Here is a 12944-nt window from a genome sequence, read left to right on the forward strand (position 1 = left end):
TAACAGCAATCAACCGTATGCTTTAAAGGACTATTGGAGTAGTGACGACTGCAATCGAGCATACTGAGAGACGTCTCTCGTTACCCGTGGGGTCACTGCCCCCTTTTTCCTTGCTTAATCTATCGGGTACAACTAATAACTCCCAGGACTCGTATCTATTACCATCATTTGTATCCCTTCCACATATGCCCCCTGTAACACATGCAGAGCACTGCCAAAAGGACACTAGTATCATGGAATTATCTTCACTGCACTCTACGGCAGTTCCTCCGCCGCTGGCCAAAGACAATTGTGCCTCATTGGGGGTAGCTAGCAAGGTTAGGTCCCCCTTATATCAGGTTGACGGCCGAGATAAAGAAGGTGATATTAGCATCCCCCTTCAACTGCGGGAACAGAATATGTTACCCGATCCCACAATAGATCCACTAGAAAATGAAACTCCGCTAGAGATTTCATCGGAGGCACCTCACTGATGGTTCCTCAACCACCTAGCCTTTCACCCATAATCCATACAAGTCAGGTTGTACATAGAAAGAGGAAACGCGGGGGGATATGTTTCAAGGTAGAAGTGCTAAGTCTAGGAAGAAAGTGTATAGCAAACAAATGAATGTTAAAAGCATAGAAAAAGAACGGACACTTAAAGAGACAAATGGGCAAGATAATGACATAGTACAATCCCCCTTAATTAAAGAATTGGTTGGGAATTTTGAGCATTTGATACTACCCATAGTACACAGGCTAAAAATCATTACAGAAAAACTAGGAGAGTTGGAAACTACAACACAAACCAATGTAGAACTCACAAGGGAACTTACCAAACAGACTACTAAGAACACAGCATGTAGGAAAGTTACCATCCCACCAGCTTCTCAGGAAAAACACCACCGACATTAAAACAACTAAAGGGCAAAAAAAACCTAAAACCACTTCTGAAAATACAAACACTGTGCAACAATCACAGCCTGAGTTGGCTATTAACGATCTCCCATCTTTATCCAAAACTCAACCGGGCTCAAATAATATTGGGGCCAAAAGTACGATGGTTGTTTCAGAAATTAGTGAATCTACTGGTGGAAATAATAACAGAATAGATGGTAATGTGGTTAAAAACAAGGATATTTCCATACCTGGTAATAATAATACAACTACCCAAAGTAGGGCAGTAAATAGAACTCGGCCAGAGATCCAAATTACTCTTCCGCCTGAATCAGCCCCCTACGTTGCTGTGCTGACGGGGGTTCCTGAATTACTACCAGGTCAATATGAGGACTTTAAAAGTCTCAAAAACAAAACCATTTACTGGTTAAAAAGAAATAGACCCCTTCCCCCAAACATTAATGGAGAGATATTCCATGTGAGAAGGACAAAATGGTGGGTGCGAGACCGAAGGACATCAGTGGAGATGTAATAATAATTAACTTTAAATATTATAGGGTCATGAACTATCTAAATGACTGGTACCAGGAAAATGGGAACCTGGGTATACAGCTCCAGCTACTACATTACTTCTACCCTAGGACACTGATATTACCCAAACATCAACTGGAGTTTCAATACCAGAGAAAGAAAGAGGCTTATCATTATCCACTCTCATTAACAAATAGATACCATGCTCTCCTAGGCCTAGATGGTCTAGACTGACGTACCCAGGGAACCCATTGTGAGATAAATCCTCAACTTCAATCATACCCCTCAGGTGATCAACTATTAGTTAACTCTGAACCTAGAGATAACACGAGAGGTATAACTGGTGCTTCTCTTCAAATGATTATAGCTGATTTGATGCCAGCACCTTCAAATGATCCACTATCCCCTTCCACCAGGGAAACTCCAGGTTCGTTAATTACCTGGAATGTGGCGGGTCTTGCTAGGAAAAATCAATGATACCAACTGGCAGTTAATAACAATGACCCACTCCATCATTGCCGTGCAGGAAACATGGGCAATTGAAGAACTCCATCTTTTGGGTTACAAAACGTTTTTTTCTCCAGCTATACCTAGTAGAAGAGGTAGACCTAAGGGAGGTTTGTCCCTGTATCTATCAATCACCACTGGTCCAACCGTCTTAAAAAGCTATATAGACAATAAATACTACCAAATCTTAATTACAACTTGGGGCTTTCATAAAAATTTAGTTATAATAAATTTTTACCACAATATCCCCATACCAGAAGTAGAGAAGGTCATTAAAAAAATGTCAGCTACCCTTAATACCATTGAAGAAAGCTTATCAGGTGTCATGGCCGTCATATGGGTAGGTGATTTTAATTGTTCCCTATGCCCAATGAGCTCACAGGGGGTGTGTGGTTTGGAGGATGAAAATCAAGGGGCGATATTCCACCATTTCTCCCACACTAAGATTGAGGATCTACTGAATAACATAATGGGAGATTACTCTTTAGCCTTTATCAATGAGCTTTGCACTCCACCGAAAATATTTAGTCCAACTTTTAAAGGTAAGGGAGCAAAATCAATTATAGATTTTGCACTCCTTTCATCCTGATATGCTGCTATAGTAACTAACTGGGAGACCGTTATTACTGGCGTGAGTGACCATTATCCTATTTCGGTTACTTATAATTTCGACTCGAGTAACCCAGTCCAAACTAACCCCACTCATAATGACTTGAATCCTATTCTTGGGCAACAAAATGGGTTTTGTATTAAGTGGGAGAAGGTAATCCCAGAAAATGTTATAAAAAGTTTGATAAGTAGTACCCATAAGGAAATTAATACATGTCTCTCATCAGAAGAAGATCCTACTTCTGTCCTTGAATCTTTTAATAAAATCTGCTCTAGTATTAACCCCTTCCATGCTCATGACGAGCTCAGCTCGTCATGAGGCACAGTGGAGCTGTGCTGATGACGAGCTGAGCTCGTCATAAATAAAGCAAAAGGACACTTTACAGCACAGGAGGGGAAAATGCTCAGCAGCGATGTGGTTAAAGAGCTCTTGGTGAGAATCCCTCGTAATACAGTTAAGGGCTCCCCCGGATGGTTTGATGCAAACTGTACTAGGGCACTTTCCGCACTTAAAAAAGTCCTACACTCCAGTTCATCCACTAGAATACAGATTCAATCTGCAAGACGTAGGTATCGTAGTGCCCTTACTAATAGAAAAAAGATCTTAAAGCTAAAGCCTGGTCTGCTCTTCATGTGGCGTCTGAACAAAAGGATAATGTTGCCTTTTGGAAGGTTGTAAATGCACCGTTCTACCAAGATCGGCTGGGCCCCCGCATAGACAAAGCCATATCAGCACAGGAATGGGTGAAACATTTTCAGGCCCTTTATAGCATTCCAGCTTCCACAGAAGATTCTCCTCATTTAAGAACTATAGCAGAAAATACATGTATTTCCTTCCCATTAGACATACAGTTTGAAATGGAGGAGGTTCAAAAAGCACTAAGGGAGAGTCCAGCGGCAAAAGCCCCTGGACCCGATTGTGTCCCCATTGGTGTTTTTAAAAATCTCCCTGATCTCTGGGTCCCAATACTCACAAAAGTATTAAATTGCTCAAATAAAATTGGCTTCATTGAGACCTGGCAAGAGGCAGTCTTGGTTCCTGTATATAAAATGGGGGATAGGAATGATCCTGTCTGCTATCGGCCTATTTCACTCCTAGACGGCCTTATGAAGATGGCGGGCAGGATCATTCTTGCCGGTATACAGGAATGGCTTGAGGATCATGATGTTTTATCCACACTACAATATGGATTTTGGAGAGGGAGAGGGACAATAGAGCAAGGTTTAAATCTTTCCCTCATTATTTCTAAATATATACATGCCAAAAAAACTATCCATATGTAACATACGTAGACCTTAGCTCTGCTTTCGATTGCGTAAGGCATGATATTCTGTGGCAAACTCTAACGGACATTGGGTTGGATAACATGATACTTACTTTTATTAAAGAACTTTACTCCGGGGCTGGTGCACGCGTAAGATATGGCAAAAGAGGGGAATGTTCATACTTCTTCCCCATCCATAGAGGAGTAAGACAGGGGTGTATTCTTGCTCCCCTGCTTTTTAATTTATATATAAATGATGTGGGTTCCTTTCTTACACAACATTATTACGATTATCCAGTAGTTAAGGGAAAACCCATACCTATCCTCCTGAACGCTGATGACACGGCGATTTTATCACAGACAAGGAGGGGACTACAAAAGGCAGTAGAAACACTTTCACATTACATGAGGGAAAGGGGGCTACATGTAAATGTTTCTAAGACATTCACCATGTCATGTGGTTTGAATAAAATTAGAGCACCTTGTATGATTACCCTTGAAGATAGGCGTGTGGAGTTAGCGGACATATTCTGTTATTTGGGAGTGCATTTTGATAGACGAGGCACCTGGAAGCCCGCTGTAAATGCGAGGGCTCTAGCTTTTAACAGAGCAACTGGAGCACTCTCAAATGTTGCCAAAAAGATAGGGTCTAGGCCACCTAGGGAGCTTCTCCAAATTTTTAAAGCTAAATGCGGCCCAATTGGAACCTACCGGGCGGGTTTAAGGGGATCGCAGTCTGTGGAAGCAATTCAACGCATCGAGAATAAATTTCTACGATACTTATTGGCAGCCCCAAAGAGCACATCTACATATGTGCTCCACGACGAACTTGCCCTACAACATATTTCGGATACTATAAAAATGGCGCTGATTCTACTCTGGCACAATGTTTGGACTAACCCTGCCACAGAATTAAACAGAACTATTATAGAGGACTGCTTGGTCTGTGAAGGGGTAAAAAATATTACATGGTTCTCTTACATAAAAAACATTGTATCCGAAATTGGTCACCCGGAATACTTCTCAAATCCAACTACCATGGACCTTGTTTCAAGATCTGTTTTAAAAAAACCCTATTGGAACATCTTGAAATGAAAAGATGGAATAAGGAAAGGACCAAGATAACAGTCACCAACCATGATGATGTTACATTGCATAGGAACATTCAGCTATATCTTGTAGTAGACCAACCTTTTTTCTTTTTTAGGCTTTTAACATGTTTCCGTTTAGAAACTTTTTATAGATTAATAACCCTGCCTAGGTGTAACGACTGGTCTCGAGAAAAAATAACCTGTCCTTGTGATGAGGTGTAATTTCAATCAAATATTCATTGTACCCTTTATTGCACCTTTTATTCCCATCCGAGGCGTCAAATTCTGAGACCTCTTTTGTTATCATGGGGAGTAAGAAAGTCAAGAGCAGCATATAATAAATAAAGGACATTGGATGATTACCATACCATTAATACCATAACCATGTATCTGAGAGCAATACTGAGATTTAAAAAGTGCATTATGATTGAATACCCGTAGCTTGTAATGATGTATTAATTTTTAACCATTATTTTAATTCAAATGCACCCTCTGAAATTTTTGTCTGTTCCTAAGAATTTTTAAACTGAATTCTATCATTGGTCTTTTAATCAAAAGTGTAACTGTTATGAATTTTAAAACTGTGATTGTATTGCACATGCTTTTATGAACTGTTTTTACACTTCGAATAAAGCTTTTTGAACTTGACACCTTTTTATTTTACTGTCATATGTAGTACAGTTATCTTACAGTGATTTATAAAAAAAGAGAACAATCATCCTTAGTAAAGTTTGTGAAGTAACAAGAACTTGTTTTGTGTCCAAACTCCCTTACTAGTCATGTAGCTTTTGCGCGTTTAAATAGAGCTTCACCTAAGTTAATTGAATTAAGGAAATTGAGTGTTGATGAAGGTTCAGACCACAAAAAAAGGACTAGTGGGTGAGACTAGAAACACTACTTTGCCTACGTGACTAGATCCCACCTTGAACTAATGTGAAATATATATACAAGAAGAGTATGAACAATGGAAAGCTACTTGTCTCTGATAATCCAGGAAACTACTATCACATTGGGGGCGTGGGATTTTGAAGATAGATGGAAATGGCATTTGTGAACATGGTTCTGTATTATGTAAATTGTTAAAAACAAGAGAGTTACCCTGGTAAACCAGAAAGGACCAGGACTGGCAAAGTAATAACAAAATGTTTTCCTTTCTGTGTTCTTCTATATTTATCATCAGATTTATGCTGAACCCCAAGGAGTCTATTTGGAAAATCTAGCAACATGTAACTTGATATTCATAATTTATTAATGATTTGATGGTAACAGTATTAAAATCACATATAAATATAGATACAATATAATAACAATTAAAATCACATGATTATAAATAAGTACAGATCAGTTCAAAGTTTCAATAAGCTCAAATCTCAAAACAAAAAATGTGTTGAGAGATTTTTTACAGTAATTGTTTCAATCCTAGAAAACATTGATCTGCAGTCATATTATACAAAAATCATTACATCACTATGAATTAAAAACAATGCATTACAACACATAATAATGTCCTTATATTGACGCGTTTCGGTGTATCCAGGTCATTTGAAAACACCTTCCTCCGGACAAGTACATTAAAACCATATATTCTTAACTGTGCCAGCCAACATATCTAAAAATAAATACATACATACAATTAAACACTTATTATACGTGTGCTAGATTTACAGTTAATATTTATTCTCCCTGGTTCAGTATGTTCCACAATATTATTATGTTCCTCTATGGTCAGTAGTACAATTAAGACCTTCCAACACCAGTGTGGGGGGATAATAAATTTTAAACAGAGTAGCCAAGTATAACTTCCGGCTTGACGTGAATAAGCAATGCGGTTTGCAAGGTATGTAGAGAAAATGTTGGGTAAAACTAACTACGTGGGTACCACAACCAGCGGTAGGATGTGACAATTACTGCCAATATTTAAATATAATAAGAACAGCTGGTGAATTTCTTTAGTCCGTGCGATAATGCCGCGTTATGATTATTGTGATATAAGGCAGTTAATCAGGGGCAGAGTTAGGACTAGAGGCTCTGCTCGCGTAATCAGATGGGATATGTTAGCATTTTTATACCCAGTGGAGCGTTGGGCTCAGTAATATCGCTCAGCGCTTGGAATAAAAACAATAAGTGCGTTTAGCTTCTCTGTTGCAATGCTAAACCGATCTGGTTTTCAAATGCATGTGCCATGGGATTGTAACATGTAACACCATCGCACAGACTGACAAGAAGTAGGTCACAGGTATACCAACTTAGGAAAGGGTTGTCCTGTGAAGTACTATGGTAATGAAACGCTTAGAATATCATTGGTCCTTTATCTCTATAAATAGGAATGAGTGTCACGCTACATTTATAAAGGCGGTGGATGCTTTGGAGAAATAGGAATACTGAACAGGCTCCCAGATTTTAACAATATCAACCCTATGAGGACATTTTTAAGAAGGACAGTAACTCTATACAAATGGTAAGTGCCCTCTGTTAAACAAGATCTATTCCTAGATAATTAGATATAATATGTAGGTATTAAATATATGCAAATTTATACTGTAGGTTGGACATGAAAACCAACACTAGCTGTCAAAACTGAAGGGGTGAATATTAATAAAATAAACGTCAGCACCATAGACCACGGAAAGTGGGAAGTATATGAAGTTCATCTCATGTGAGTATACGATGTTAGATATTGATGGCTATACTTAAGGGACTATAATAAATGCGGTATGATAAATGTAGATACACAAAACTTGTTTTACTTACATTCTTAACAGATTAAAAAACCTGAGACCTTATTTACATGGAGGTAGAAGGAACAATTGTATATATTCCTTCTAAGAAAGATTGATTGTGAGTACTAGCCAGCAGAAAAGGGTAAGCCCTGTGGCAAACTATTTATTGAAACTGAGCTAGAAATGAAATTATTTAACTAGGTCAATATTGAATTTTGACTGAGCTTCAAGTGACTGACTGCCAAACATGGTTGGACAGCGGACCGGATAGATTTAAAATTCAGACTAGATTTCCAGGTCCCCATAATATTCGCACATTTAAAGGGTTTACCTTTATGGTATGATGGTAAATCAGTATAAGATTAAAGAAGATCAATGATCAAATCTAATAGTTGGAAAGTCTTAATTGTACTACTGAGCGTAGAGGAACAGAATAATATTGTTGAACATACTGAACCAGGGAGAATAAATATTAACTGTAAATCTAGCACACGTATAATAAGTGTTTAATTGTATGTATGTATTTATTTTTAGATATGTTGGCTGGCACAGTCAAGAATATACGGTTTTAATGTACTTGTCCTGAGGAAGGTGTTTTCAAATGGCCATGATACACCGAAACGCGTCGACATAAGGACATTATTATTATGTGTTGTAATGCATTGTTTTTAATTCATAGTGATGTAATGATTTTTGTATAATATGACTGCAGTTCAATCTTTTCTATGATTGAAACAATTACTGTAAAAAATCTCTCAACATTTTTTTTTGAGATTTGAGTTTATTGAAACTTTGAACTGATCTGTACTTATTTATAATCATGGGGTTTTAATTGTTACTATATTGTATCTAGATATATATGTGATTTTAATACTGTTGCCATCAAATCATTAATAAATGATGAATATCAAGTTACGTGTTGCTAGATTTTCCAAATAGACTACTTGGGGTTCAGCATAAATCTGATGATAGTTGTCACATAAATATAGAAGAACACAGAAAGGAAAACATTTTGTTATTACTCTGTATTATGTAAATACTTGCTGTGTTGTTGGTTTTTCTCCACTACTCCTCTGCAGCCTGATGCATTTACATGAGGAAACTTGTTGAACATATTAAACAATCAGTCAATCACGAGTCTTGTAAAGAGCGACTAATCACCCGTAAGGGTCTCAAGGTGCAACAGGGGATTCAGTCAAAGAGCTAGGTATTGAGGTCCTTCCTGAATTGAGGCAGTAACGGTGATTGCCTGAGATGCGGAAGTAGGGAGTTCCAGGTCTTCACAGCGAGGTAGAAGAAGGATCTTCCTGCAGCCGAGGTCCATGGGATAGTGGCCAGGGCCAGATGGGCGAAGAAGAGATGTCTGGTCAGTGTGTAGAAAGAGAGGCAATGGTTGAGGTATTCGGGTAGGGTGTTGTGGAGTGCTTTGTAGGCATGAGTGAGGTGTTTGAAGGTGATTCTTTTGTTGACTGGAAGCTAGTGGAGGTCACCCGGGTAACCAGAGATGTGGTTTAGGCTGGGGATGTCCAGGATAAGTCTGGCAGAGGCATTCTGAATGCATTACAATTTCTTTTTGAGTTTTTGGGTTGTGCCGCTGAAGAGTGCTTTGCTGTAGTTGAGCTTGTTGTTGACGAACGCCTGGGTGACTGGTCTCCTGGGCTTGGTGGGGATCCATTTGAAGATCTTTGAGAGTAGGCGGAGCATGTGGAAGCAGGAGGACGATACAGCGTTGATATGGCGATTCATTGAGAGCAAGGAGTCGAGGATGATGCTGAGCTGAGGTTGCGTGCGTGGTCGGTTGGTATGTGGTGGGGGGGTGTCTGAGTGCTGCTGGCCACCAGGACTTACCCTAAGCAGAGGGAATGGAATCCAGGAAGAGGACTTCGCTTTTGTCGGAGTTGAGGCAGCTCTCATCCATTCAGGTGGCTATTGCCTTCATCCCGTCGTTGAAGTTGCTCTTGGCATATTACGTTTTTAGGTCGAGCAGACCTAAAAAGCAAGCGAAGCTTGCTTTGTCTGCGAAGACATCTTTTGCTGGCGTGTCTGGAGGAATGTGAGACAGCGATTGCCCGCGCGCTTCGCTGTCTGAGATTCCTCCTCGAGGGGGAGCACGTCGCCGTGCACATCCCCTTCCTCGCATTCTATCTCAATCACACACAGTCACGCATGCGCACACACATTCCCTCGCGCACACACATACACACGCTCACACACATACACAGCCCACAGCCCCCCCCCCGCCGCACACGCGCACACACATGGCTCCCCCCGCCCTCGCAGCTCAGCAACAAGGCGAAGCCCCACTCACCGGCTTCCTTGGTGCGGCGGCTCTCCTCAGGGCCCGGCAGCAGGACTCTTCCTCCCTCCTTCGGCACCGGGGCGCAGGGTAGGCTCCTGCCTGCTCCGGTGCTCCAAACCGCTGCGGCTCTTCCGTAGGATGCGGGGTAGGCTCCCGCCCTCCTACTTCCTGTTTCCGGTTGTCCCGCCCGGCCTGCCTGACTTCCTGGTCGCAGGCCGCTGGCGCGAGCTCTGGACGAACTGCAGCACGCGCTCTCGCGAAGTTTTTCCGGCCCTCGCAGTTGTTGTAAGGTTAGAAAAAACTGCAATCCGAGTGCTCGTTTAAATTGCATTGCAGTAACCTCTGTATGCTTTCATTTTTAATGCATAGAGGACTCAATAGGTAGTCGTTTAGGATCAGCTGGAAGCCCTGAATAAAGTCCTTCGTGGTATGCAAAAAGCTGTTGCATGCTGAGCAAAATGCCTTTGCTTGTCTTTTGGAACGAGAATGAAACTGCTGCATTCTATACTGTGGAATCTGCAGGAATGTTCTTATGATGCATGTTTGAAGCTTTAGCTTGCTACAGAGTGGAGTACGAAGATATTTCAGCATCTTGTCTATTGTAATATGGATGGAGCTCTTCTCGACCCTCCTTTGGAGTGTGCTGGAAGCTTCCTTGGGAAGAAGCAGAACTCCGTTACATCCCAGAAGATGAGTTTTGAAGGATGATGTGTATGCTGTAAGTTCGAAGTGTGCTAGACTCATTTGAAGTGTGCAGGGATCACCTGTGCTGTTTGATGGAGTTTGAACGCGGTCCGTTGCACTGTGAATGGAAATCTGCACCTTGTTGGGTAATTTGTACAAGTAGCTCTGTGTGCTCTACTGCTCACTGTATAAGGTGCTATGCAGTGGAACACGGAGTGAGCACTGTATACTGTCCACTGAAACATAGTTGCACGCTACGCTTTCGGCCCCTTTGGGTGTGCATGATGGCTATTGATTGCTTTCCTTTTAAGTGTGCAAGCAGCTCTGCATGATTACCCATTGGGTGTGCAGGAACCTAATCATGCTTTAGCTTCAGCGGGAGGAGCGCAAACTTATTTTTTTAAGGTTTCTTTCACCTAACTCAGCGTGTGAGCAGACAATGCATGTCATGGTTTCCATGCTGGTAATTGTCTGTTTTCGCTGATCCTGGGTGGCGCATCTTTAACAGGTTTCTGTAGAGAATCTGTGTCCTATTTTTTGCGTGAAGAAGCAAGTGTTAAGCGTGTGAATCGGTCTGCCAGGTGCACTTTGAGTTCAGGTTGGGCTCCGTTCTGCCGTGCTTGGAGAACAAAGGTTACCCCAATGTCATCATGCTTTGTGTCACATCAGTGGCCACAGCACACACCAAAATGCTCGTTGGAGCGCATATTGTTTATGTTATTTTGTACTTCATTGCCGTAGCGCTTCATACCCTGGCCTGTGTATTTCAAAGGATCTCTGTGATTTACATACACAGTGTTATGACATCACTGTAAGGGGTAAACGCCCATTTGTTTCTCAAAGAATGTAATTACTGGTCCTCCATTAGCATTTATTTATTAGGGTAATCCGCATTCTAATAGTAGGAGAAGTGTGGCTCAGTGGTTAGAGGCGGCAGACCCGGAAGCTGGGATCGACCGTGGACCAGGGTTCGATTCCCCGCCTCAGCGGGTCTCGGGCTCAAAATTCCACGGCCTCGACAATTCTCGCTCTGGTGCCTACTCGACTCACGGGGTCTCACTCTGCAACTCTGGGCAATAGCTTGCTTAATCTCCACTACGGCCCCTCGCGGCGGGATGCCTGGCTTTCACCCTGTGGACACCCTGCCGGGGCCTCTCACAGGGGAATACCAGGACGGGTTCCCTAAGCAAGCGCCAGGATGCCCTTTGGGTGACAGGTTGCGCTATATAAGTACACCTACATTTACATTTACATTTAGTAATTGGTTTGGAAACAAAAATGCAAATCGGCGAATCTAAATAATTTCCACAAAGGTGTAATAAATATTTCATTATATCAGCTCCAGCAATATTTAGAGATGACTTCGGGTATGTTCACACAAATACGTTTAAAGAATGTTTTAGAACAAATGTGCAGATGGGGTTGGGGAGATTATATTCTACTTCATAAATAATGCTTTGGTCAGGAGTCGCCACACGTTTTGCTCTCAGGGAACACTGAGTGCGGGTCATGCGTTCCTGGCTACTCTGATTGATTGTCCAAAGGGCTGTGTTGGGGCTGTGCAAGGGTAGCAGCCGAAGGCCGAGGATGTGCAAATGGGCGGGCTAACATCTGCAACTGCAAGGCCAGGGCGGTCTGTCTGTGGGCGGGTGCTTTGTTAATGATAACACCTATATTCATCTATTCATAGTACTGTGTGCACAGATTCAAGGACACCTGTGACCTTGACAACCACATAGTGGCTAGACCTGGACAAAATTTCAATTACTCAGGAGTAATTGGAGTCATTCCATGTTACTCTTAGGTCATCTCAGTGTTTATTGTCACATTGTGCTTCTCGTTTCCTGAACATGTATGTAATGCTTTTTTTTATTTAGCACTTATGATGTCTGCAAGATAAAAGCAATATCATAGACTGACAACTACAGAAACGCCATTGCAGCACCCCCTCACCCAGACCCTCACTCTCACCCCCCTCACACCTCCTCACACCCTCTCAACCTCACCCTCACACACCCTCTCACCCACCCTCACACCCCGCACCCCCACCACCCTCACCCCCACCACCCTCACCCTCACACCCCCTCACCCTCACACACCCCCTCACCCTCACACACCCCCTCACCCTCACACACCCCCTCACCCTCACACCCCCTCACCCTCACACCCCATCACACCCCCTCACCCTCACACCCCCTCACCCTCACACCCCCTCACCCTCACACCCCCTCACACCCCCTCACCCTCACACCCCCTCACCCTCACACCCCCTAACCCCCTCACCCTCACACCCCCTCACTCTCACACCCCCTCACCCTCACACCCCCTCACCCTCACACCCCCTCACCCCCCTCACCCTCAC

At 42.3% G+C, this 12944-nt stretch overlaps 1 protein-coding gene across 1 annotated transcript in view; it reads left to right on the forward strand.

Moving 5' to 3' along the window:
• The window catches only part of SPIDR (scaffold protein involved in DNA repair), a 2344543-nt gene that overhangs the window by 843375 nt on the left and 1488224 nt on the right, over window positions 1–12944 (forward strand). The gene's annotated exons all lie outside the window — the stretch shown is intronic.

Source organism: Lissotriton vulgaris, chromosome 4_1 (assembly GCF_964263255.1).
Source record: "Lissotriton vulgaris chromosome 4_1, aLisVul1.2, whole genome shotgun sequence".
Lineage (NCBI taxonomy): Eukaryota > Metazoa > Chordata > Amphibia > Caudata > Salamandridae > Lissotriton > Lissotriton vulgaris.